Here is a 25258-nt window from a genome sequence, read left to right as displayed (position 1 = left end):
AAAAAGCCTAAATACATGGTAATGTTCCTTCCTGTAGAAGCATGAGATAAAAACTGTCGTGTTTACTTACATGTACAATATGCTTACACATATAAGAACCTCAGCTGAATCGTATTGAAGAATTCTCCTGGAGAGACACTGAGACACTTGAAATAAAAAAAGGAGGACCTATACAAAGATGTTAAAGGACTTCTCGTGATATCCTCAGATAAAAAGTTCTTTTATTGTGTAAGACTGTTGAATCACAGACCTGTACCTCTGAAACAAATAATACATTATAAGTAAAAAAAAAAAAAACAAAAAAAAAAGAGGACGATAGGAGGAAGGGAAAAATGAAGGGGAGGAAATCAGAGGGGGAGACGAACCATGAGAGACTATGGATTCTGAGAAACAAACTGAGGGTTCTAGAGGGGAGGGGGTGGGGGGATGGGTTAGCCTGGTGATGGGTATTAAAGAGGGCACATTCTGCATGGAGCACTGGGTGTTATACGCAAATAATGAATCATGGAACACTACATCAAAAACTAATGATGTAATGTATGGCGATTAACATAACATAATAATAAAAAAAAGTTCTTTTATTATATTACTAGATATTGTATGTTCCATAATATCTGTGATTAGTACCGTATTTTGATTAATTCAAACACAATTGTCTAAATCTACACAATGGCTCTTGGAAGAGGAGAAATCAGTTTGAGGATTAGATATCTTAAAAAATTCTTAGTGGAAAGATCTTTGGCCTTGAATTCTAAATCCTTGAGTTTTTGCCCTCCTTTAACTCATTTAGGAGTTATATGACCTTATTATGAAAACATACCAACTGTACATCAAGTACTGTTCTAAGAAAGATATAAGTTACCTCTATCTTTCATAGGAATTGTTGTTCTACATATTATACTCATTTTATACACAGTGAAGTTGAGTTTTGAGAAGTTTAAATAACTTGTGCAGGATCACAAAGCTAATAGACAGTAGAAACAGGACTCAAATATATATTTAACTAATTCCAAAGGTTGACTCTTTAAAATTAATCAATCCTTGACCTTCAGATGCATTAATTGTTTAAATTAAGTTGATTAATTTCTTAGTTAATTGTTTTAACCCCTCTGATTTCTAAGATTAAATTTCTTAATCCCCCTCAATTTTAATTTCTTTATGCAAAAAAGGAGGTAAGCCATTTCCTGTATTCCTTATCCAGTTGTTGGATTAATTAAAAAATAAAAGATGGATATTTTTATAAGTCAAGCTGTTGAGTAAATATCTCATTTTTTTTCCTTCTAATCTTATATATTTTAAATAGAAATAATGCCTGGATTTCATCAGTTTCCAAAAAAATAAAACTGGGGGTATGTGACAGTTTTACTGTCTAAAAGAAATCTTCATAAATATTACTCTATCATAAATTTGACCTGAAACAATTGATATTTACTATTCAATTAAAAAATACAAGATGATGTTCTTAAAGATGACTAATTCTGAATTTAATTACATTAAAAATATTCCTAAAAATAGGGGCACCTGGGTGGCTCAGTCGTTAAGCATCTGCCTTCGGCTCAGGTCATTTTCTCAGGGTTCTGGGACAGAGCCCTGCTCAAGGGTTCCCTGCTCAGCAGGGAGTCTGCTTCTCCCTCTCCCATTCCCCCTGCTTGTGTTCCCTCTTTCGCTGTGTGTCTTTCTGTCAAATAAATAAAATCTTAAAAAAAAAAATTCCTAAAAATATTATCTGACTTAAATCAATACTACCTTGAAAATGTTTATTTTTAATAAAAGTCATTTCAATGAAAATCCTTGACTGTATTCATAGAAAATGATAAAATTCCATATTCTGACATCATTAGACATAGTCAAGCCTGTGTCCTCAATACAAATAAGTGAAACAATAACATAAAATAGCATCTAATTCTTTCTTACACTTTATTATTGTAAAACTGACATTTATATCCTTGTTTTAATAATTCCATAAACTTTATATTACAAAAAAATCTAAAATTTTATACAAAGAAAATACAGAAGCTACAGAGACTATTATCAAAATTTCTGTGTTTGAAGCAAAAATTGAAATAAGAGCAGTTTTTAGCAGAAGTTCAGTACAATAAGCCACTCTTTGCACTTCTGAAATACGAGTTGTGATGTCCAATTACTTACACAGAAAGCAAGGGCATGAGCTTGGCAATCACAGATATGATTTCAATCCTGTCTTTGTCACTTATTAGCTGGGAAATCTGAATTCTGAATAAATTTAGTACTTAACTCCTAGGTTTGCTGTGAGGAAAATGAGTTTATTCACAAGGAGCCTTGAGCACAGTTTCAGAAAGATATTAAGTACTAATAATGTATAAAAATTTCAGGTCACTTAGAAAATATTCTAAATGCAACTTATATTAATGGGAGTTTTTTTCTAAATTCAAATTGTGACATATTATGTCAATATGAGCTTGTTTTATATTTTTATAAGATACTGGAAAATACATAAAATGTATCTTATTGATACACTAATAATATAAGTATTGATATAATATGTCTTCTTCATTTTTACATAAAATGAAAAAATTTAGCATTAAGAGTGATAACCTTCTGGACATTGTTTTAATATAGTTTTTGAAACGTTGTTCCACAGGCTAACCCTAAAAAGAATTGGGGTCGATGGACTCATCTACCCGAGTGTATTTTTCTCATCAAACACCAATTATTTCACTCACTCACAGGAGACTTCTTGACTCTCCTGTTAAATGTACGTATCTCTTTTAGAAAATATATAAATTGTCTCAATATAATCAAATAAGGAGTAGTACTCTGATTTTGGATTTCATTCTGAGTAGACTGGGAAGCTATTGAAAGGCTTTAGGAAAAAGCACTGCACTGTGTCATTTATGGTGTAACAGCTCTAATCTGTCTGCCAAGTGGAGGAGGGATTTTAGAGAGGCAAAAGTGGAAGCAAGAGGAATAGTTCAGGGGCAGCTGTGGTAACAGAGGCAAGAAATTAAAATGGTGGTATAGACTTTTTATAGTACTGTAGCTATTTACAGGTAGGCAGTGGTAGAGTAGTTTACCTTAGTAGTGTAGGTAGTCAAGGGTAGGCAAATTTATAAACAGTGAAGAATGTATAACCATAAAGTATAACCATAAAGTATAACCTGAACGTTCCCTGCAGGAAGCAAATACTACCCTCACCCATTAACAACAGGAAGAAAATGCAAGATTCAAACACTGTCACTGGACCAATTTTAGCTGTCAGTTCTCTGCTAAAGAAAATTATCACATGCAAGGTCACAACTTCTTCCAGGGTAGCCTGCAACTAAAGGCTGATCAATATGGGGGATACAAAGGCAGAGTCCCTTTCCCTAACTCACAATCCTTTTGAAGGGGTATCTTAACTCTGGAATTGTCTCTGTGAGGTTGGCTGATGCATTCTTTGGGAGTGCATTAGAGCTCAACCACCAAATCTTGCTTCTTTCTCTTCCCTTCCACAAGTCCTAATCCCAAGAGCACTTTTTAATAAATGTTCTGCACATTAAATGGCTTCAGTTTAGCTTCACAGCCTTACCTCCCACTTGCTTCATACACATCCTGCCAGGCTCACCTTGCTCTTCTCAGCACTTCTAATGCTTTCTCTTATGTTGAGGACTTTAAGGACTCTGATGCTTCTATTTAGATCACCTCTATCACTATTGTCCCATCCAGTGCTTGTTTACTCACATTTTAGCTCAATTCCGGATCACTTCTAGATTTTCCCCAAAGCCCTCACGCTGAATTAAAGGCTTTGCTCTGATCTCTCCTAGTACTCTGTTACTACGTATCTCACAGAAAGAGTATTATTTTTCTTATTTATCATTCAATGGAGAAAAAAACCTTTGAGGGAAGGGAATCTCAATTTTCTTCTGGTTTCTCCAATGTGTTGCACACTGCTGACACAAAATTGGTTGTTAATAAACACCTGCCAATTGAATAAAGTGAGGAAGAAGCTTATGAAAGCAGGAAATAATAAAGCTGAGAAAAAGTGATTCAAAGCTAGTGGAGCTCTTTCAGATCTTTTTCTATCATTTTTGTGCAGTTTGTCAAACATTATTTCTAATAACAATAATAATGATAATAATAAAAATTGAACCAATAGGAATATTATTACTATCTAACACTAATAAAGCCCTGTCAGGAGTTAATGCTAAGTGATTTAAATGGGTTATAGCATTTTCTTCCAATACTGTTGCATGTTATCACCATCATCCTCAACCTTATTTTATAGATAAGAAACACAGAGAAGTTAAGCAGTTTGTCCTGGGTTTCAAAGGAAAAGAAAGAGAAGTTAAATTTATCCACCTTTAAATGCCTTCCATCTAAAGGAAGGCGTTTCCAATATGTTGTTCATTACTGCATCTAATTTATTTTATTTACAAAAGTAAGAAAATAGGGACGCCTGGGTGGCTCAGTTGGTTAGGCGACTGCCTTCGGCTCGGGTCATGATCCTGGAGTCCGGGGATCGAGTCCCGCATCGGGCTCCCTGCTCGGCAGGGAGTCTGCTTCTCCCTCTGACCCTCCCCCCTCTCATGCTCTATCTCATTCTCTCTCTCAAATAAATAAATAAAAAGAAAAAATCTAAAAAAAAAAAAAACAAAAGTAAGAAAATAAACTAGAGGAAAAATCAGGGACTAAGAATCAAATTTTGGAGTAAATAGCTAGTATTATTTTTAAACTCTCAGATTCTCATTTCCCATATCTACAAAAGTTCAAAACCACTAACTAATAGAAATTGGCATAAATGAGATACTTCATATATAAACAGTAAACACTCATTTCTCTCTTTTCCTCTCCTCTTTCCCTCCATAATGATATTTTTCTCTTTCATAAGATACTAATTTGGAAATATATTTTGGTTTTGACACTAAAACAATATACAAATGCCTAGTTGTATCCTTCTTTGATATAAATTATCATGTTCTGCCACTGATAAATGTTCATTAAAATTAAAATTAAAGATAACTTTAAATTTCATTTCATTCACTTTCATGATACATGATTCTTAAATCTTTCTGTAAGCAAAATTATATCAATGTAAAAACTCAAGTTTAAATAGAGGCATTATGATTCCAAAAAAAAAAAAAGAAAGAGTGAGAGAGAAAAAGAAATTAGAGTTGACACATAGCACAAATTCTTCTGTGTAATAAGCCTAGTAGATCAAAGAATGCTCTTTTCCCTTACTGCCAAAAATAAAGAAAATTCACAAGAAAAGTTCAGTTGAAATCACTTAGGTCATGGGTTACAATTAACTTGTGAGAAAAGTTTCATATTGGCCTATTAGGAAAGAAACATCAAGAAGCCATAAAAAACATTCTAAAAATTGCTCTGGGACATATCTTCAAATGGTTCATTATCACATTACCTGAAAATGTCACCACTGATAAATAGTTTTTGAGACAGATAGAACTTCTTAGCTAATATCCTTACCACAACTATTCCAAAATTCACTTTTAAATGAATTTTAGGCAGATGGCTATTCTCTTAGCCAACAGTATTTTAGAAACACTGTTCTAGGATCTTTACCACTCTTGGTATTACAATTCTGATATTTAGCAAGCCTGATCTTGCAGGGAGTGAGCAGTGATTGACTGTTAATATACATTCCAACTTAAAATTCCATATTATATCACTGGACTATTAGGAAAGTAAGAAAAATATGTAAGATCACTTCAGTAAAAATAAGAATATATAGATGTAATATAGATGTAGAAAATAAATGAAAATAATATAACTCCACAACTATAATCTTGCACTAAGTACAGTTACGATTATTATAGCTAAGCTTTCTTCCTTTCATCAGTGTTCTGAGTTTTCAGTGTACAAGTCTTCCATTATCCTTGGTTAAATTAATTCCTAATTATTTTATTCTTTTTTGATGGTAATGTAAATGCAATTGTTCTCTTCATTTCCTTTTCAGATAGTTTATGTTTGTGTATAGAAACACAATTGATTTTTGTATGTTGATTTTGTATTCCATAATTTTACTGAATTTGTTTACTAGTTCTACCAGCTTTCTTTGTGATGCCTTTAGAATTTCCTACATATTAAATCATGCTGTCTTCAAACAGATATAATTTCACTTCTTCCTTTCTGATTTGGATTTTTGGTTTTTGTTTGTTTGTTTGTTTGCCTAATTTCTATGGCTAGGACTTCCAATACCATGGTCAGTAGTATTGGCTGGAGTGGTTATCTTTGCCTTGGTTCTGATCTGAGAGGAAAAGTTTCATTTTTTCTCCACAGAGTATAATGTCATATATGGCCTTTATTATAATAAGCTATGTTCCTTCTATTCCCAACATGCTGAGGGCTTTCTTTTATCATGAAAAGATGTTGTATTTTGTCAAATACTTTTTCAGCGTCTATTGAGATGATCATGTGAATTTCTTATCTTGCATTCTGTTAACATGATGTTTTAATTTGTGTATGTTGAAACTTCCTTGCACCCCTGGGATAAATCCCACTTGGTCATGGTGTATTATTCTATTAATGTGCTGTTAAATTCATTTCGCTAGCATTTTGCTGGGAATTTTTGTATCCCTGTTCATTAGAAATATTGTCCTGTAGTTTCCTTTTTTATAAGATCCTTATCCTTGATATAGGGTAATTCTGGCTTCATAAAATGAATTTGTAATTATTCCCTCTTCTTCAATATTTTGGTATAATTTAAGGATTGTTGTTAATTTTTCTTTGAATATTTGGTAGAACTGACCAGTGAAGGTATTTGATCCTTGGTTTTTCTCTGATGAGAGGGTTTTTATTATTGTTTTAATCTCCTTACACGTTATTGATCTGTTCAGATTTTCTGTTTACTCAGGTCAGTCTTGGTAAGTTGTATGCTTCTAGGAATTTATCCATTTCTTCCAGGTTATCCAGTTTGTTGACATATAATTGTTTATGTTTCCTCCTATGATCCTTTTTATTTCCATACCATTCGTTGTAATGTATTCTCTATCATTCCTCATCATTTTTTGCATTCTTTCTTTTTTCTTAGTCTAGCTAAGGGTTTGTCAGTTTTATCTTTTCAAAAAAACCAACTCTTAGTTTCACTAATGTTTTCTGTTATCTATTTCATTTATTTCTGTTTTACTCTATTATTCCTTCCTTATACTAACTTTGGCCTTAGTTTGTTCTTCTTTTTCTAGTTTCTTGGGATGTAGAGTCAGGTTGTTTGACACCTTTCTTCCTTTTTTTAAATTTAATTTAATTTTATTATGTTATGTTAGTCACCATACAACACATCATTAGTTTTTGATGTAGTGATCCACGATTCATTTTTTTCGTATAACACCCAGTGCTCCATGCAGTATGTGCCCTCCTTACTACCCATCACCGGGATCTTTCTTCTTTTTTAACATAGGCATTTATTTTTATAACTTCCCTCTTAGTACTACTTTTACTGTGTCTCATAAGTTTTGGTATGTTGTGTTTTCATTTTCATTTGTCTCAAGATATTTTCTCACTTCCATTTTGATTTTTTCTTTGACCCAATGATTGGTCATGGCTTTATTGATTAATTTCCACATATTTGTTAATTTTCCTTCTGGTATTGATTTCTAGTTTTATTCCATTGTGATAGGAAAAGATACTTGGCATGATTTCAATCTTCTTAACTTTGTTAAGAATGGTTTGTGACATAACATATGATCTATCTTGGAGAATGCTCCATGTGTGCTTGAGAAGAATGTCTATTCTGCTGTTATTGGGAGCAATGTTCTGTATATTGTCTTTAAAGTCCATTTAGCCTATAGTATTGTTCAAGTCAGTTAATAGTCTCTTACTATTATTGTATTGCTGCCTACTTCTCCCCTCCATATCTATGTTTACTTTATATATTCATGTGTTCTGGATACTGGATGCATAGCTATAGTTATAGATCTTCCTGATGAATAGACTCTTTTATCATTATATAATAACTTTCTTTGTCTCATGTCATTTTGACCTAAATTTATCTGATATAAGTATAGCAACCTCTGATCTCTTTTGGTTATCACTTGTATAGAATATCTTTTCCATCCCTTCACTTTCACACTATTTCAAAACAAAAAACTACTCTGTTTTGATGTTATAACTCACATGTGTTAATAACTGCAGTCAATACTAGAAAATAATTTATTACTTTTTTAAAACCTAAAACTTATTTTACATTTTAAATTGACAACCTGTACAAAATTTAATACATAGCAATTCATTATAAACAACTTAAATTCTAAAATATTTTAAACTTTGTATATTTGTATAAGACATTTGCTGTGAAATAAATGTAGATAAATAAAATAAGGATTTATTATCTTGTCTTTGATTCTTTGCTTCATCTCAGCTCTACAAGAAACGGATCAGTTACAGTGTTCTTTATCCACTTTTTCCCCTATTTAGATTTGCTTTCTTTGGCAAACATTTCAGTAAGTTTTATGTATGAGAAAACCAAGTAAGTTTGAAATTTATAAAGGTTGTGAAGAGCTATATATCAACTAAACAGAATTTCTGGAAATACATTTTAAGGCAAATCTTATCAACCAAATGTCAGAATTATTCCACTGATGGAATAATACTACTCCCACATGCTCACTCTAGAAATGGGCAAGCTGTTCACCAGAGATTCAAACTATAAGCAGAAGTAGAAAAATTTATTTGTTCTGTATATTTCCTGATAAACAAAGCAATTGCCAGGTATTCTCTTTTTCAACAGAGGTGGATGGTATACATATGATAATAGTACTGTTAGAGAAAGACAAATACCATCTGATTTCACTCATATGTGCAGTTTAAGAAACAAAATAGATGAATATAGGGGAAAGAAAAAAAAAAGGAGAGAGAGAGGCAAACCAGAAAACAGATTAATAACTATAGAGAACAAACTGAGGGCTGCTGGAGGGCAAGTGGGCTGGGGGGATGGGTTACATGGGTGATGGGGACGAAGGAGGTCAGTTGTGATGAACACTGGGTGGTGTATGTAAATGATGAATCACTAAATTCTGTACCTGAAACTTATACTGCATGTTAACTAGCTGGAATTTGAAAAAAAAAAAAAAACTTGAAAAAATAATACTGCTAGAATTGTAAGAAATGACTACAATATAGTCACTTAAAGAAACACATTCATTGAAAATTTTCATAAGTAAATTTCCTTCTCTGACTCTTTTAGGATGCTGCCTTTTATCTTTGCTGGTACAGATTTGTACTGCAATATCTCAAAGACATTATGTGCAGGTTCATGAGAGCAAGAGAGGGTAAAGTATTTAGGTGTCTAAAGACATTGAAAATCAAAATAATAGGACCCTGCAGCAGATCTACTCAGAAATAAAATAAAACAGTTACTTAGTTATTTCCATGGTGGGCTCTGTTTTAATATACATCTGAATACATGTTGATGAATTGTAGCTAAGTAAGTAGATATGAAAGAATTTCATATCAAAGAAGGAAATGATGAAATTTATTATTTTTTTATTTTAAGTTATACAAGTAATCACACAAGAAGACTCTAATGAGGAGTTAGGATTTTAGGTTTTGCCGTTTTAATGTCTAGTAATTACAGTAAAGGGGTTTTGATGAAGTTCCAAATCAGAACACAAATTTTCTGAAGCAACTTTATTCCTAGGAATAAATTTTAAACATTTCAAGTGAATATAATGGCTTTGAATATTTATTTATGTCTAATGGAACCTAAACATTGAGAGTAAAATATTACTTTGGATTGAAAAAATTGTAAAAATATATATTGTTATTAGAAATGGATCTATATTCTATTTTTAGTATTTACTTTCTAGTGAGAGATCTTAAGGTGTTCATTTTACATATTTATTCTCAGTCATTTTAATTTTCTAAACCCAAGTAACCATTAATGCAAAGAACTTTGTTTTAAATTAAAATTGAGGACACCTTTTCTTTTAAAAGGTAGTTTCTTTAGGGGCACCTTGGTGGCTCAGTTGGTTAGGTGTCCGACTCTTAATTTTGGCTTAGGTCATAGTCTCAAGGTATGGGATCAAGCCCTGTGTCAGGCTCCGTGCTCAGCATGGAGTCTGCTGGAGATTCTCTCCCTCTTCTTTCCCTCTGTCCCTCCTCTGTTCATGCTTTCTCTTCTTCTCTCTAATAAATAAATAAAATCTTTAAAAAATAAATAAACAAAAAATAAAAAGATTGTTTCTTTAGTTTATATTAGCTATATTCTAAACCTCTGATTTAAATGTATATATACATACCAAGGGGGATATTATCAGTCTATAAATAATTTTGGAATATAGTAGGTAAGTATTTTATCCTAATACAGAACTATGTACAACTTGTATCAGGTTTAAAAAAAATTGCATGAGGTCAATAGTACTTCTTTATTAATTTCCTTATATTTTGGACTCTAAAAGGCAAATGAAATTACTCTAAATTACTAAACTTGTTTGTTAGATTGGAAAAAATGTCTATTTCATTTCATAACTTTTAACCCAAAGCAAATGACAAAATAATTTAATACTTTCATGTGATCTTTCACAAAATTAAAGAATATTTGCAGTTAAGCCAAATCTTTCATATTAAGTTTAATTAGTTATTAAAATGAAATGATCAGATTTGCCATAATTTCTTTAAAGATGATATATATCACTAAGCTTATTAGCTAACTGAAACATGAAATAACTCTAAATTGCATAAAGCATATGTTCCATGTATTAAATCCTAAATATACCATCTACTTTAATGATATATGTGAGAAATCCTAAAATAAGTTTTTATCCTATTAATATTATAGAAAAAATTATGATCATAATTTACAATAAATTATTTATATCTTTCAATGTAACACTGCATTTGTTATTTCATGATAAGTATGAATGAATTAGAACAGTACCATATTATCATTTAATTACTATCCAGCACTGCCCCCCAAATAGGGTGATCTTTTTGAAATTAACTTCTAGAATTTTGTTTTGAATTTTTATCAAAGTGTATAAAGCTATACGTTATAGATTCCTAAATATGCCCAATTTGTTAAGAGTTTCTACTTCAATCCTTGTTTAAACTACTTATATATTCCTCATTATCTAGCCAGAGCACTTTATTCATTGATATTATGAAATTCTGAGTTGTAAAATAAATAAATAAAGGCATGTATCTTAAGTCCTTATTTGAAAAATCACTCAAAATAAGAAAACAAGCTGAGAACCAATAACCAATTTAGAATTGTACTCAACTGTATATTAACTTGGCACTGAGTGGTATTTTCCAAGCTTCTATTTTTAATTCACAATGCAATAAGGAAAAAAATATAAACACGATGTTACTAATTCAAGAAAAAAAGTAGAAAACAGGATTATAAGAAATATTTCTGGGATAAACGAAATAAACGAAATTTTGTTATAAGAGCTACCTTGAAAACCAATGAATCTAACACTCTAATCTTACTAATGAGGAAACTGAGGTCCCAAATGACTAAGTCAAAAAATCAAAGCTGGAACTGAAATGTGGATATTTACTTAAGTAATCTTTCAAATACTATGAACCAAATTCAATAATTTATTCAAGCTTTTACTTCAACAATAGTTATGTAAGCCCCTTCTGTACATAAAGCGCTCTACTAGCTGCTAGCCCTCTAGACGTAAGAAAATTGAAATATTACTATAAAGATGTAACTTTCTTCTTATAAAATAATTAATACATTTTTCTCATTTAAATGGTGACTGTATTATCAAAAAAAAAAAAGAATGATGATTTGCATATTTAAGCTTACTATCAAAGATATCTCAGTATTCACTCCTCAACAGTACTTAAGTCCTCAACAGTACTCTCAGATTTTCATAGATTTTAAGTACTGAAGTTGGTAAAATTTTGGACAGGCACAACTACCATAAAGATAAAACAAAGACATGAATTCATTATGAAGCCTGATAAATGATACATCACATTTATATTGTTTAGGTGCTAATTGTGATGACCTAACAGAAGACCCAGATGCACTTCATTTACCAAAATTTTGTGTGTGAAAAATGATAAATGCCTATAACGACATTCTATTTCTGCCCAAATGAATTTGGAAGTGATGAATCCCACTTCTTCTCTGACATCATAGCATTGGGTAAAATATTTCAAAGACTAATAGCTTGTCAGGGAAAGCTCAAACTGATAAGAATTATCCGTAAAATTATATATCCCTATGTTTGAAATTATTTCATGCAAAAATGTGAAGAATTGCAGAGGGTGCATATAATATTTTAAATGAATATAGAAGTGTCAATATTTCATTTAAAGCTTTCATGAAGAATGACGGTGGAAAGTTAAAATAGAACTCAAACTCAAGTAATGTTTTAAAGATTGCAAGCCCAGTGTAGCAGTTTACAATCACCAGCTGACAAACTGGCATGAAGAATCAAAGGAGATCTTACAGAAAGTATGACAACCTAGCACACAGGTTAAATTAAAATCTATCAACATGTAAAAATGAAGGGAAGAGAAAGATTTTTCTTGACTCTAATGGACAGAGTCTGCTGGTGAATTTAGGAAATTAAAAATGTTGGTATAAGCAGAAAAGTCTCAGAAACTGCTAGAGAACATTGACCCAAATTGCCTAGAATTTGAGAAATTTACTCAGACACTAGAATATTTCATAAGAATGTGAAATATAATAATACTAACTTTATCCACTCCAACTTTTTAGAAGCAGAAACACTTTCTGAATATTGTTCTTGTTTCATTCTTACACTTCCTTATTGGAAGTAAGAAATCTATGCATCTGGAGACTATGGAAATACAAGCATAAATGCTGGATTAAGGAATGAGTTCAGCAATCTCTAAATTCACAAGTTGTAAATGAAGTGTATAAGATAACCCAAAGCCAAGGAGAACAGTCTTCTTACTAAATTATCCTCCAAAATGGCCTCATAATTTTTTTTTTCCTGTTCACTTTTCAACACCATGATTACTGCCAGCCCAAAGTTGATAGAGCAAATTACAATCCAAAATGCAATACCAATTGTCTTAGTTTGGGCTGCTATAACAAAAATAATATAAGCTGTGTGACTTAAATAATAGAATTTTGTTTCTCACAGTTTTGGAGACTGGGAAATCCAAGATCAAGATGCCAGCAGATCCAGGGTCTGGTGAGGGCACTTTTCAAGGTTTTCAAAGGATCATCTTCCTGTTGTATCCCCACATGAGAAAGAGAGAGAGACAGAGACAGATGGAAAAAGAGAGAGAAGGGGAAGAAGCTCTTTCCTGTCTCTTCTTATAAGGGCATTAATCCTGCTATAAAGACTCCACCCTCATGACCCAATTATCTCCCAAAGGCCCCATCTCCAAACACCATTACAGTGGAGATTAGAATTTCAATATAAGAATTTGGGTGACAGACATTCAGTCGACAGCACTGATAAATTCAAATAAGGTACACACTCAGTTTTGTGCTTTCCATGAAACTATCTTCTAGAAAGCATGCTAATCTGACCCACAGAGTGAAAGCTTAAGAATTATTGAAGTTGGATTCACAACTAAAGCAATATTACAATATTCACATATTGACCTATTTGTTACATGAATAATAAAACCAGCATTGGGAGCAGCAGCTAGAGCTCATTTGCAAAACAAAGTAAGATATGTATATGTAGATAGATGATAGATAGATAGATGATAGATAGATAGATAAAGACAGAAAGAGAAAGAGAGACAGAGAAACAGAGTCAGAAATAATATACATGAAGAGGCAAATACCTTCAAGTTGTCCCAAATCTTTTATTAGGAATCACAGAATAAACCTGCAAATGAGACAAAGGTGAAGAAATGTTTTATAATTGATGAAATCATTTGAAAACTAAGAAACAAATTAGTGTGAATGTTGAAAGAATGTACAGCAAATCAAATAAGTGAGGGAAAAAAATTACACGATTCCTGTTCAGGCTATCAAGGAGTAACTTAAGAGTAACCCACTCACCAGAAGTATGTCTTAAAAGCCAGATAAAAATTTTAAAAGCATGATTGGATTTCACTTAGAGATACAAAGAGCTAGAAAGAGTATCACAATCTTACAAAAACAAAAAGCCAGGAAAACAGCAAGTTCACAACTTTACTTGAAACCATCAAGAAGTTGAGATGACAAGACTACCTATCAGTCATTGATTTATGGAGAGGCAGGCACCCGATGAGATACAAGATGTGAACACTTGCTTACTGGCAACAGACAGAGCTAGGCTCAGCTCTGAAGACTTCAGATAGGATAACTTGGTGGAGGCTTCGAGTGGATCTTCCTTTTGCGTTGTCCTTCTATTAAGGATACCTATGGAGACAACAGAGCACTCCTAGAGTTATCACAGTTCCTTTTTATCCAATATTGCTACCATGATGGTGGGGACAAGGGGCTTCTGTCTAATTAAACCTGTCTTATGTAGGCACTCTGTCTCTTATTCTCAGAGGACTAGTTGCTCTGGCCCTGTTCCTTCCAGTCCCCACATCCAGTTCTGGGCTCAGCACTTATTCTTACCCTTTCCTCATTAGTAGAGGGCTTTTTGTTCTTATATCCTCAGCTTTAATGGCTTTTCAACAGCATCCTCAGCATTTTTGGGAGAAAATGTAGAGCCTTAGGATGTTAGACATCTAAGGAGACTTGGCAAAATCTTGAAGACCTTTTCACAGTAGTAGTTTTTCAAGACTTTTTCACTAGATCCTCACAAATCGTATTGGCCAGAGTCCTGAGAAAGCATCCATCATAGTGCACGCTTTGAAGTGGAGAATAACAAAGGGTATGTGAGGGGCACAAAATTTGCCAGGACCCTTCTGCTTTAGCTTCCCTAGAAAACAAAAGCCTTTATCTTTGGGAAAAGGGCAACAAAAACTGCATTCTGATAGCACAGGTATAAGATCAATGCTGCTGGAGAAAGAACAGAAAAATACCCTCTACTAAATGGGAAGCAGTAGGAATAAGTGCTGGGCCTAGTACTAGAGATGAGGAAAGGATAAGATCCCATGGAAGTCCAGAACTCTGCACTTTAGGGACACCGTGCCTGCGTAAGACTGTGGCTTAATCAGAATCATCTTAAACATCAAGGTAGCAAGTATCAGGTAAAAAGTTACAGTATTTACTTCTGGGAATGTTTCCTTTTCTTTATAGATAATCCCCATAGAAATATAATACAAAAGAAAGACCTAAAGTTGATAGTGGGGTAGATATTGAGAGAAATTCTGTGCCAAGCCAGCCCCCAACTTAGTCATAAGTTATGCCTTGAGGAATATGTAGGCTGAGATATAATGAGGTTAATTATAGTGCCCACCACCACCACACACAACTCAGAAATACTCCTGTGTAGATTAATTGAAACTACCACATCAAAGGCCTAGAAGAAGAAAAGATAGATACATTTGCAGGTATAAAAATCTATTTATCTGTGTGTACTGTCCTAAAAAAGATACCAGGGTTTCACAAAAATACTATAAAACATATGGAAAAATAAAATAACAACACACAGCCAAGAGACCAAAAAAAAAAATGAGACTTTCAGTTCAGCTCCGATATGTGAAGAACTTGGAAGTTGTCTCTTCTACTCTTAATGGAGGGGTATTGTGAACAACTCTAAGAGTTAAAAACTCCAGGGGACCCAGTCTAGAGGGGCCCCCACAATATTATGAGATTTACCTGGAGAAGCTCAACCAAGTTCCCATAGTAAATGTCAAAGAAAAATCCCCTTGGATTTCTTGCAGGAGGAGGAGGAAGGAACCATTTAAAATACGCCAGAGAACTCTGTCTTAACAAGACCTGCTTTCAGGTGAAAGCAGTTAACCAGAGCCTAATATGCTGGGGTATTATCAGTCAGACTTACGTGGGGAAGGGAAAAACCCAACTTCAACTAGCTTTAGCCGTGTAGGGAAAGAAAATACTCAACACTCCAGCCCACCTACTCTAGCCATAATGTACCATGCCTAAACAGGGAGAAAAAAAATGAGAAACACTTGTGAAATTCTGTCCAAAGGCATAGATTTACTAGAAGACTAAGACCTGATCATAGGACTATTTCAGATTGCTTACCCTCTCCCCACACCTCCCGACATTACTAAAGCTGTTCCTTTTACCTGATATATCATGTCTGGCTATCAAGAAAAAGTCACAAGGTATAACAAAAGGCAAAATTCACCATTTGAGAATACAAAGCAAGCATCAGAACCAGATATGGCAGAAGTATTGAAATTATCAAACTAGGGGGGCACCTGGGCAGCTCAGTCAGTTAGGCGTCTGCCTTCAGCTCGGGTCATGATCCTAGGGTCCTGGGATCAAGCCCCATGTTGGGCTCCCTGCCCAGCAGGGAGTCTGCTTCTCCCTCTGCCTCTGTTGCTCCCCTGCTTGTGCTCTCTCTCTTAAAAAAATAAAAGAAATTATCAAACTAGGAATTTAAAACAACTATGATTAATATCCTAAGGAGGACTGATTAATGGACTGTAGTGGATAAAGGAGATAGCATGTAAGAACAGATGGGCACTATAAACAGAGGGATGGAAATCCTAAGACACCCCCCAAAATGTTTTAGATAAAAAAACACTAAAATGGAAATGAAGAATACTTTTGATGGGCTTAATAGTAGATTGGACATGGATAAGGAAAGAATCTCCTAGCTACAGGACATACCAAGAGAATCCTCAAAAAGCTGAAAGGCAAAGAAAACAAAGACAAAAAAAACAAAAAAACAAAAAACAAATTCACCAGAATATTTAAGGACTGTGGGACAACATACATATAATAGGAATACCAGAAGAAGAAAGAGAGAAAAAGAAGAAATATTTGAAATAATCATGACTGAGAATTTGCCCAAATTAACGTTGGACACAAAAGCACAGATCCAGAAATCCAAGAGAAAATCAAACAGGATAAATGCTAAAATGAACAACTCTATGTTGGAATATCATTTACTAATTGCAGAAAATAAAAGGCAAAAAAAAAAAAAAATCCTGAGATGGGATAAAAATCTTAACACATAGAGGAACAAAGATAACTATTACAACTAACATCTCAACCATTCAAGGAAGGAGCAAGCAGAATGAAATATTTAAAGTGTTGAGAAAAACCCCACCAACCTAGATTCTGTACCCTGCAAAATTATCCACCAAAAGTGAAGGAGAAATACTTTCTCAGTCAAACAAAAACTGAGGCATTTGTTGGCAGCAGATTTGCTGCAAGAAATTTAGAAGTCCCTTAGAAAGAAGGAAAGAAGGAAAATTATATAGGAGAAACTTAGATCTACAAAAAGAAAGAGAGAGCATCAGTGAAGAGAATTTAAGAGAAGGTAAAATAAAAGCATTGATTTTTTTATTAACTGAAATAACAGATAATTGTTCAAATAAAAATAGCAACAATGTATTCAATTATATATGTTTATGTATATATCTTATTTATAAATAAGAGAATAAGTTGAAAATATTAAGTCAGAAGCAATTCTAAGAATTACACTGAAATTTTAAACAACCCAAAGCCTTAAAAATAATCTAATAAAACTTAATTCATAAATTACATCTACGTAAATAATTTATTTTCACAGCATAAAAAATTATAATAGGGTGCCCTCATAATAAATGCACCCTACTTTGAAAATAAATAGAATCATATTTGTGTACAAAAAATCCATTATAATGTGATAGGATCTATCCCATTGATATTATATCTAAACAATGATTTTGAGTGTTCACTGACTCTACAAATATTCGTCTTACCTTTTTTAAACATTTCCCTAATTTTTTTTTTATTCTTATGTTAATCCCCATACATTACATCATTCGTTTTAGATGTAGTGTTCCATGATTCATTGTTTGTGCATAACACCCAGTGCTCCATGCAGAATGTGCCCTCCTCAATACTCATCACCAGGCTAACCCATTCTCCCACCCCCCTCCCCTCTAGAACCCTCAGCATTTCCCTAAATTTTTATTCATACCCACAGACTGCTAAAAACAAAAGAACATAATTCAATCCAGCTTAAAAAATATTCTCACCAAAATAGCTTAGATTTTACTGTTGTATTAGAAAAATGAAATAATTTCCTAATAAAAAATTAACAGTCATTTTATTTAGTGGATGGGAGGAGTAAGGGCAACTTTTCTCATCTTCTTCTATAAATGGGATAACATATGTATTTATTAAAAACATATTTTGGGCTTTCTGCCCGTGGATGCCGCCAAGTAAGCATTGTTCAAGTCTCCCCTCCCACCACCATCATGTCTAAATCAGTCTCCCAAAGAGCCTGAACAGCTGCGGAAGCTCTTCATCAGAGGTTTGGGCTTTGAAACAACCGATGAGAGTCTGAGGAGCCATTTTGAGCAATGGGGAACGCTTAAGGACTGTGTGGTAATGAGAGATCCGAACACCAAGCACCCCAGAGGCTTTGGGTTTGTTACATATGCCACTGTGGAGAAGGTGGATGCAGCCATGAATGCAAGGCCACACAAGGTGGATGGAAGAGTTGTGGAACCAAAGAGGGCTGTCTCAAGAGAAGACTCTCAAAGACCTGGTGCCCACTTAACTGTGAAAAAGATTTTTGTTGGTGGCATTAAAGAAGACACTGAAGGACATCATCTAGAGATTATTTTGAACAGTATGGGAAAACTGAAGTGATTGAGATGACTGACCGAGGCAGTGGCAAAAAGAGAGGTTTTGCTTCTGTAACATTTGATGACCATGACTCTGTAGACAAGATTGTCTTCAAAAATACCATACTGTGAATGGTCACAACTGTGAAGTAAGGAAAGCCCAATCTAAGCAAGAGATGGCTAGTGCTTCATCCAGCCAAAGAGGTCGAAGTGGTTCTGGAAACTTTGGTGGTAGTCGTGGAAGTGGTTTTGGTGGGAATGACAACTTTGGTCGTGGAGGGAACTTCAGTGGTCAAGGTGGTTTTGGTGGCAGTGGAGGTGGTGGTGGATATGGTGGCAGTGGGGATGGCTATAACAGATTTGGTAATGATGGAAGCAACTTTGGAGGTGGCGGAAGCTACAATGATTTGGGCAATTACAACAATCAATCCTCAAATTTTGGACCCATGAAAGGAGGAAATTTTGGAGGCAGAAGCTCTGGCCCCTATGGTGGTGGAGGCCAATACTTTGCCAAACCACGAAACCAAGGTGGCTACGGTGGTTCCTGCAGCAGCAGTAGCTACGGCAGTGACAGGAGGTTTTAATTACTGCCAGGAGACAAGGCTCAGCAGGAGAGGAGAGACAGAGGAGGGACGGGGAAGCTACAGGTTACAACAGATTTGTGAACTCAGCCAAGCACAGTGGTGGCAGGGCCTAGCTGCTACATAGAAGACATGTTTTAGACAATACTCATGTGTATGGGCAAAAATCTCGAGGACTGTATTTGTGATTAATTGTATAACACGTTATTTTAGTTTCTGTTCTGTGGAAAGTGTAAAGCATTCCAACAAAGGGTTTTAATGTAGATTTTTTTTTTTTTTGCACCCATGCTGTTGATTGTTAAATGTAATAGTCTGATCATGACGCTGAATAAATGTGTCTTTAAAAAAAAACAACAACAACATATTTTGGAATTAATTTCCAGACTCACATGTCTAATTGTGGATATCAGATGTGAAAGGAGAGAGATATTTTCTTCATGTGGCCATTGCATTTAATCTTCCCTCTGTGGCTGTATTGGCCTATGATGGGTTTCCCCCCACCCTTTTTTGTCATGGAGGGTTTATATAGTGTTCTTTCCTGTTAAAGATATTTTATTTATTTTTTAATTTTTTTTAAAGATTTTATTTATTTATTTGAGAGAGAGAATGAGAGAGAGAGACAGAGCATGAGAGGGGGGAGGGTCAGAGGGAGAAGCAGACTCCCCACTGAGCAGGGAGCCCGATGTGGGACTCGATCCCGGGACTCCAGGATCATGACCTGAGCCGAAGGCAGTCGCTTACCAACTGAGCCACCCAGGCGCCCAAAGATCTTTTACCTAAAAATGTAATAGCCACAAAATAAATGGAAGACAAGTATGCAGTGTTGCAATAGATTGCATAACTAGCTTATTTTTCCCTGTAGAAAGAATTTAATACCTATCAAAATCCTGCCCTAAAAATATTAAAATAAAAATATTAGCAAATAAACTCCATGTACTGTTTTTTTTTTTATATTCCCATATATACTTTTAAAAATTATCTTATCTAGGATCACCTAAAACATTCTGTTTTGTGCTTTGCAAATGTCTTTTATTTAAGGATACATCTCTGAAGAGCAGTGCCAAATAGATAGGTAGAAACCAGGGTTCCTTTAAAACAGAAAAACATCCTAATTTAATCCCCTCAGATTTTTATGCCCCATGGACAAAAATGAAAAAGTGATTTTTAAAATGTGTTATCCTAGGCATAAATATCAGGCTTTTTATTTTTGCCTTATTGGCTCAAAGTTAAAATTAACATAGTCCTCCATTGAGTTACCTTCTGTAAGTGTATTCTTAACACATTTCTACATCTAATTATTTTCATGGAATAATTCTAGATTACCATATCCATCTTTCCCACCTCTCCCTACACAGACATGACTCCATCCATGTATCTGGGATACTTCTGAATATATGAAATACAGGCCATGTAGCTTGTTCCTTAACTATAAAAATTAAGTCAATGAATGAACACAATTAAATCCATAAGTGGTTTATGAAGCTAACAAGCCTCAGTTGCTCCACGGCATGAAAAGTTTGAACTTTTGGATGTATTTTAGTAGATTATGGGTCTTTCCATTCTTGCCTTTTTCATGCTGTTAAATGATTTTTCTAGTCTAACTCTGATCCCAGGTTTGGCCCACATTCTCTCTCCTGGGGCCCCATGAGATGCTGGCTACTTCAAATGCTTGCTCCCTCCGTCACTTATTATAAAATCTCCAGTGTCACACCACTCAATAACGTCACGGTGAGGGAGGAGATGAAATAACTTCCTTTTCAGCTTTTTAGAGGTATCTACTCTGTCCAGCTTTCCTGCATTTTCAGAGAGAGTCTTTGCTGTCTGAACACAGAGCAAAGGCACTGCCAAGCAGGCATGGCTGTAGGTTTTGTTTACCCAACCCAATGAGTGCTCTGTTTACAAATTAAAACACACTTACGATTTTCTCAAATTTCCACTCATTATCACATTGTCACAGTACTGTAAAACCTGATGTTTTTTTCTCCCAAATTTTGACCATGTTAACAAAATAAACACTACTGTTAAAATTTCAGCAAGATTATTACATTTCTACTCCATTCCATTTATATTGCGTAGTCACAGTTACTGTTTACATACAGTTTTTCTTGATACATGTTTACTATTATATTAGTATGATATATCAGAGATTTGTAATTACAATTTCAAGACCTTTGGGCCCAAATATATTTTAAAATTCAACAATGTTCAGATTCTGGAAATGTAATATAATGTAATACCATGCAATAACACAATATAATCAATCCTCTTATTATATAATTTCCAGGGAGGTTTGGGCCAGCACCACAGTCAAACATATATTAAAATCACTATATTAATATATTCTGAATATTTAGTGGGGTGAATAAAATTATAGAAGAATATGTTGAAAAAAACTGATGGTTATCAGAGGGGAGGTGGGTGGAGGGGTAGGGGAAATAGGTGATGGGGATTAAGAAGCACACTTGCGGTGATGAGCACTGGGTGATGTATGGAAGTGTTGAATCACTATATTGTACACCTGAAACTAGTATTACACTGTAAGTTAACTAACTGGAATTTAAATAAAAACTTAAAAAAAAAGAATATGTTGACTGAAGTAGGATTTCGGTTTCTGCCAAAGAAAATAAATACAGCTTTTTTTTTTTAATTTCTGAACTGTGAATGAAACACTTTATATTAAACAGCACTTCATATTTTGTCAAGCATAACATATAGTTTTGTATTTGTATTTCTTTGCAAATATTTCCCCCCTGTCTAAAAACCTGTGCTCTCACATGTACGGCTATCCCAATACATAAAGAAAACACCTCCATTTCCCCCCAGAGTTTAAAATTCAGCTCATGAAAAAATAAAAAAATAAAATTCAGTTCATGAAATCCTTTCCAAGCCTCTAGAAAAATTAATTACATTACCTAATAAATGATACAATCAGCAATGCACATATTGTACTTTATTTAGACAACATATTATCTTAAATGTGAGACTATATTGTACACCTGAAACTAATATTACACTGTACGTTAACTAACTGGAATTTAAATAAAAACCTAAAAAAAAAGAATATGTTGATTGAGGTGGGATTTCGGTTTCTGCCAAACAAAATAAATACATTTTATTTTAAAAGTGATCCACTTCTGCAAACCAAGCATTTAAATTAACACATATTTAACACAGTACATTATAGTTGTTGAATATCTATCTATAGAAAGAATGAATATATTTCACTAAATATTCTAAATAAGTATTTAGAATTTTCCAGTTTCAAGAAATATAATTAATATGTTTGCTATCACATGAGTACAAAGTAGTAGATATCAAACAGATGATCTAGAATTATAATAAAATCTTCCTTCCATAGTATAGTAAGGTATTTAATTGAAATGTTACTATTTTATTTTGAAATGATTTATATTTAAATATTATAAATTGTTGAAAAAACAAAAAACAGTCAATGCTATTATATTTAAATTTCTTATAAGCATCTGAATTATTTTCCAATGCAATAAACATTATGAATAAAAGTAATAAAATTTATCCCATGTTAGTATGTATGTACATTTTAATTTTTTTCTTAGAAGTCTGAAATATAAGTAACATCCTCAAGCTCTTAATTCTTTTTCTATTAAATATGCACAAATAAAATAATGACATGGAAATTCTAAGGTGACAAGATGGAATGAACTATAGGATATTATGTTACAATTTATTTAAAGTATTTTCCTTTTTTAATAAAAAGGAAAGTATAGTTTTCTTTATAAATAAGTAGCTTTAAAACATTTTCCAAGCATATATCTCACTTTCTAAAAAAGCTAAACCTAGAAGTTTGAGTAGTAGATGTCTCAAAATATGAATAAAGCAATTTTAAGATTCACACATATTTTTAAAAAGAGGAAAATGTAACTTTGATCAATTATAAACACACATTTTTTAGTGCTATTCAAAAACTAAATTTAACATTGTTTTAAGCAATGCTCCTTTACTTCACTCAGTCAGACTCTGATGCAAATTCAGAAAAGTTGTTTTTATAACCTGGTCCAAAAAAATATTTATATGTCAATTCATATACATATAATTTCTATTTAAAAGCTACCGAAAGGTAAACACAAACTTCAAAAGATAAAGGCAACCAAATTCAGTTCAAATCAAATTGATGTAGTATCAAATTATCCTTCTAGTATAAATACATTAGAATTAAAATACACAGAAAGAAAGAGAGAAGAGCGAGCAGGGGAGAGCAAGACAAGTTTGAAGGGGAGGGCAGGCAGAGTTAGCAGCCCCTAAGGCTCTCCTCTCCCACCGCCCATCCCTTTCCTCTCTTCTCCCCCAGCCTCGCTCTCTCTGCCCCATAACTATTCTCTCGAAAACCCCCTATTTAGCCAAAGGAAGGAGGTAAGGGGAACCCTCTCCCCTCCCCCTTCCAAAGCCCCCCAACTTTTCCAGTCCGGAGAAAGCAGGGAAGCGAGCGGGCACCCGGCTGGCCATGCAGCTGCTGTGCTGCGAGGTGGACCTGGTCCTTAGGGCCACGCCAGACGCCAACCTGCTCTACAACGACCGCGTTTTGCAGAACTTGCTCACCATCGAGGAGTGCTACCTTCCCCAGCTCCTACTTCAAATGCGTGCAGAAGGACATCCAGCCCTACATGCACAGGATGGTGGCCACCTGGATGCTGGAGGTCTGCGAGGAACAGAAGTGTGAAGAGGAGGTCTTCCCTTTGGCCATGAATTACCTGGACCGCTTCTTGGCTGGGGTCCCAACTCCTAAGAGCAATCTGCAGCTCCTGGGTGCTGTCTGCATGTTCCTGGCCTTCAAGCTCAAAGAGACCATCCCTCTGACGGCGGGGAAGTTGTGCATTTATACTGATAACTCCATCAAGCCTCAGGAGCTGCTCCAGTGGGAGCTGGTGGTGCTGGGGAAATTGAAGTGGAACCTGGCGGCCGTCACTCCTCACGACTTCATCCAGCACATCCTTCGTAAGCTGCCCCAGCCGAGTGAGAAGTTGTCTCTGACCCGCAAGCACGCACAGACCTTCATTGCTCTGTGTGCCACTGATTTTAAGTTCGCCATGTACCTGCCATAGATAATTGCAGCTGGAAGTGTGGGAGCAGCCATCTGTGGGCTCCAGCAGGATGAGGACGTGAGCTCCCTCTCTGGCGATGCCCTGGTCGACCTGCTGGCCAAGATCACCAACACGCATGTGGACTGCCTCAAAGCCTGCTAGGAGCAGATTGAGATGGTGCTGCTCAACAGCCTGCAGCAGTTCCGTCAGAACCAGGGGGACGGGTCCAAGTCGGAGGATGAACTGGACCAGGCCAGCGCCCCTACGGACGTGCGGGATATTGACTTGTGAGGACGCAGTCGGGCCGAATGGGAGAGACGTGCTCACATCTGCTCTCTCCTTCTCTCTGGTTGTGTTTTGTTCTTTGTTTTAGGATGAAACTTTAAAAAACAACAACAACAAAAATTCTGCCCCCATCTAGATCATACTGAAAGATCTTTTAGAAGTGAGAGAAAAAGGTCCTATAAAAACGGAATAACTAAAAGCATTTGGTGCCTATTTGAAGTACAACAGAAGGGAATCCCTTGTATATGTGAACAGTTATTGTTTGATTATATTAAAAGTAATAGTAAAATGCTTACAGAAAAAAATAAATAAAATACACAGAAAAATTAATAAATAGAAACATTTTGTATTAGATCATTCCCATATTAAATATTTTTCATCTTTCAGTGAAAATAAGTTAATGTTAATTGTGTGTGACTCTAATTGTCTCCATATAAATCAACATACATTTTTAAGAACTTTGTGAATAACACAATCAGACAATGCAGATAAAGAACAACTTCATGTACAAAGATAATAGGTTTAATATTGAAAATAGTGAGTTTCAACTGACAGAATAGCATTCATATTTGAATTAAAAAGTACAAAGTAAATCTTTTTATTTACATTCATAGAATAATAATTAAAGCTACATTAATGGAAGTCATTCCTGAATGAGAAACTATATAAAAGAAAGCTTGAGAGTACCTTAGCAGTCTCCAAATTTTGTTCAGTTGAGGAGTGGATGGTAACTAAAGAGGAGTATTTAGCATGATCTGGAATGAAGATGATGTAAAGTTAATA

At 34.4% G+C, this 25258-nt stretch overlaps 2 pseudogenes; both read left to right on the top strand.

The window, feature by feature from the left end:
• The first annotated feature begins 16060 nt into the window (after positions 1-16060).
• Positions 16061-19136, top strand: LOC110583510 (annotated as a pseudogene).
• A 4477-nt stretch (positions 19137-23613) lies between these two features.
• Positions 23614-24481, top strand: LOC110583492 (annotated as a pseudogene).
• The last annotated feature ends 777 nt before the right edge of the window (positions 24482-25258 follow it).

Source organism: Neomonachus schauinslandi, chromosome 8 (genome assembly GCF_002201575.2).
Source record: "Neomonachus schauinslandi chromosome 8, ASM220157v2, whole genome shotgun sequence".
In the NCBI taxonomy this organism is placed as follows: Eukaryota; Metazoa; Chordata; class Mammalia; order Carnivora; family Phocidae; genus Neomonachus; species Neomonachus schauinslandi.
Note: the sequence above shows the minus strand (reverse complement) of the source record. Positions and strands in the feature narration are given on the sequence as shown.